Source organism: Solea senegalensis, linkage group LG5 (assembly GCF_019176455.1).
Source record: "Solea senegalensis isolate Sse05_10M linkage group LG5, IFAPA_SoseM_1, whole genome shotgun sequence".
Taxonomy (NCBI): domain Eukaryota; kingdom Metazoa; phylum Chordata; class Actinopteri; order Pleuronectiformes; family Soleidae; genus Solea; species Solea senegalensis.
The window spans coordinates 19740577-19744690 of NC_058025.1; positions in this window are offsets into that span (position 1 = coordinate 19740577).

Genomic DNA, 4114 nt, shown 5'->3' on the forward strand with positions numbered 1-4114 from the left:
TAGCTCGGGCTGCTAGCTGGGCTGAAGCTACCGTCAGAGGTCGTACAGAGACGAGATGTCTCACTCTGATGGCTTTTACCAGGAACTATAAAATAGATGGATATATTGGGACCATTAATACGATGTCAGTGTATTTAATATGCACTCACTTTTGAACATGTATTTGTATAATATGTACGTATCATTGGGTATATTTGTGTTGCTATCTGGTGGCAAACATATTACTCTTCGGCCACTGACAAATATGAATTAAATGACAGAAAAATAGCACTTTACAAGACAGCTGACAGCGTCAGGAGAAGAACTGAGACATACACATACTCCATTACTTGTATAAATCTTCTTGGTTGAAAGTATTATCGACAAATAGTTAACTGCCAACTACCCAGTTAATTCCCACTTGATATTTTAAATCATAAATCAGTTTTGAGAAAGGTATGTGTGTAGATACATTAAAACATGTTTCCACAAAACAGTTAATGTGACGAATAAGACAATTGTAAACCACAAAACTATAGTCTTTGGATTTTGGCACTTGTTTCCTTTTGGTGGGGTGTTTTTAAACAACAGGCTGGGTCATCTCTTTCATAGAGGATCTCTGCCGCTGCTCAGCTGTTGGCAACTTGCTGCTCCATTTCCGCTTCCGCGATCAGTCACGTGCTTCAGCCAGCTCCACAGGTGGACAGTAGAGTGAAGTTTTAGGAGCAGATCAGATTGATGGTATCGATAAAAGTGACCGGAACGATCGGCGGCTGTTTGTGAGGAGTTTCCGCTGATCTGTGCGACGTCACAGCGGTGTTTGTCTCCATGACCTCCAACATTTGACTTCTGTGAATGTGACTGTTCATAAAGTGAAATGATTGTTTAGTTAATTAAATAATCGAACAATAACGAATTCCAACAAAATCTCATAAAATAGTTAGAGACACGGAATATATCTGTATTTTTACTATTGATCTATTTATTAACCTAACGCCAGGGTGTTTGATAAAATGTGTTCATGTTCTTATATTTGTTGCTTTGTGAAGACCAAAACACTTATAAACCATAGGGAGTGAGGACATTTTGGCTGGTCCTCACACTTATTTGTGATGATTAAGGTTAAGGTACAGAACTAGGGAATGCATATGTCTATGAGAGTCCTCCCTTAGAATGCTGCACAAATGCATGTGTGGTAGGGTGAAGGGTAAGGGCAAACTGGCCCTTCAAAGGGGTACACTTTAAACACAGGGTTTTGAGATAATTCCTAGATTAAGCAACTCCAAGAAAACTAATCTTACCATCAAAAACTTTTGTTAGCATGTTGTGTAGCTATGCCAACAAAACTTGTTTGCAGTGTAGTGTACGTACCACAAGGAGGTCCTCTTATTTACCGACAGGTTGAAGACGTTCTCTGTCAGGCGTCAGAACACAACAAGCATTAAGTGAGTGTCATGTTCTTGAAGGGCTGTCCCTTTTTGTGTGACTACATTTTAACCACTAGCCCTTATAATTCATTTCCAAGTGGCAAGGGTAAGGCGTGGGGTAAAAGTCATGAATTGAATTTGATCTGTTTCTACATTTATGAACTACTTTATGAACCCTGAGATAATTTGTTTTCATTAATGAAGTGAGACCTTCTGTAACAGCAGCAGATACACCAGTAATGGGATGGAGGATTTACTGTTGGAGCTGTAGCTGCTCTGGAGTAACATGTCATGAAGGGTCAGAGGTCATTACACCAGTAGCAGGTGGATAAAAGTTTTTCTTTCCTTCTCTGGCAACATTACTCCACATTTCAATGTCCCTCAAAGAGGAGACAGACAGGAAACTGGGGCTTGAACTCAGGGGTCCCTAATGACCTGCACTGACCTCACTATAACCACACTGCGAGGTCAGATGACCCTCCCCCCCAACACACACACCTGTCAGGTAGTGTCAGATGGTCAGATAATTGATGGAGCTGATTAACTAAAGGAAACTCACTCGCTTGTTTCTTGAACCTGTCAAATGTTTTAATTCAAAATACATATTTACAGTGTTCAATACTGAGTTGATGTCACTGGTTCAGTTTACACTGATACAAACTGATTTGTGGCTACGTTTAGTCAGAGAATTTGCAAATAAAATACACACACCCACTCCTTATATTATCTATAAAATAGAATGACTAAAACCCCATATGGTCCAAACAAACAGGACCCCTAATTATTCATCAACCCCCTCTACCACCACACACACACACACACACATGCGCACACACACGATAGGTCTTTAATGCCACTTAAGGCTGTTAGTGTTTCCTGTTGACGTCCAAAAACAGGCTCTTCAGAAGCCATTACTTTCCACTCCGCAAACCTCTTTACACACACACACACACACGCACTTGTGCACACATACACACACAGGCTGAGTAGAACCTGAGAAAGACAAAAATATTCTTTATATGTGATTTTTTTTTTACATGAAAAAAAGAAGTCTGTGGATGTTTTTATTATCATCATCATTAATGAAAATGATGATAATAATAATGTTTTTGTTTTTTCATTCTATGCACATTATTCTATACACAAAATGTGCATAGAATGAAAAGTTTGGTGAGAGAACAGAAGGATCATGCCCTTGTATGGAGGCTTCAGACCACAGCTTTTCAGCTGAGGAACACACATGTTCAGAGAATGTCCTTTAAATCATTTCAGTTCAATTCACTGGGTCAATAGAATTAAAAAACACAAATTATCCACACACATACACACATAAGCCTTTCAGTTCACAGACCATTTGACTCTAATGTCCTCCCCCCACTCACCCACTGGGCTCCAAAATGAGATGCATTCACACACACACTGAGCTGCTGCCATTGAACAACAAAGTGGCCAGAGGTATGTTGGTCAGAATGTAGCATTGTAATCCTGCATAGAATGTGACTTATTTAAATGATCCTTACTAATTAATATTATTGAAATTGTTCTGGTTTTCAACCTGTCCAGGGTGTACCCCTCCTTTCGCCCCATTGTCAGCTGGTATTGGCACTAGTATGAAGCACTGACCCACAGCACTGACTGTGGGTCAGCTGTGCATGCTCCCATCGCTGAGGACCTGCAAGGGACAAGCTGGCACAATCAGTGAAAATATGGCTGCTCAAGGCTCACCTAATAAAACTTTAACTACCTTAAGTGTACAGTATCTAAAATGTATTTACTGCTTCATCTTACCATTAGACAGTCTTTTCCGATGGGAAACTGCTGTGTAAGACACTTTGTGAACCACTCACTCCCTGCACCACTGTCCATAAAGAGAAAATTAACTATTTTACATCAGCACACAGAGGTTGTGATCAACTGCTCCCTCCATCAGTATGTTAACATTTTTAATTTTGTGACTTTGGAGTTTGAAATCCTTCTGATTTACCTGCCACAAACTCACCAAAGGAGGCAGCAGTGGACAACAACTGCTGATTTTCCCTGTGGACATTGGACTGGGGAGGGAGCAGTTTGCAAACTTCAGTTTCAACTCACAAAATGTTGACAAACGCAAGATAAAGTGGTAAACTCAGATATTGTACTCTTAAACTGACACAGATTTCATTGGGACAGTGTTGCATTGCATGGCTAAAATTGGGAAATAGCTTGACCATATGTTCCCATTTAGAGATGCAGCAAACCTCCAGTACATCATACCACCAACCACACTTAAAACAGCCTTAATACAAATGATAATGGATTTATACTTCACAAACCTTTCAAAACCTTAGAGTTCTAAACCTTGCTTTTGCTGGTTAAAACTCAGTTAGATGCTGGTTTGAAATGTCACTTGTGTTCTGCAATGTTTTCATTTTCACTTGGAAAAAATGGGGAAAAAAAACATGCTGCTGTGATGGTGGTGTCCACACACTTTTGGCCATGTAGACTACAAATAGAAATCTGACCACACAGCGGAGGTTGGTGAAGACAGACAGGTGTATTCAGACAGACAGATTATCAGAGGTTAGTGTGAGTATTACTACAGGCTGCTGCTTTTAGACAACTCATTACTGCGACCTCCTGGTGTCTGAATCCATCCTACATTACAGATACGACAGAGAAACGCCCACTCTCATCCCAGCACATCTAAATGTATGGAGCTGCAAACTTTC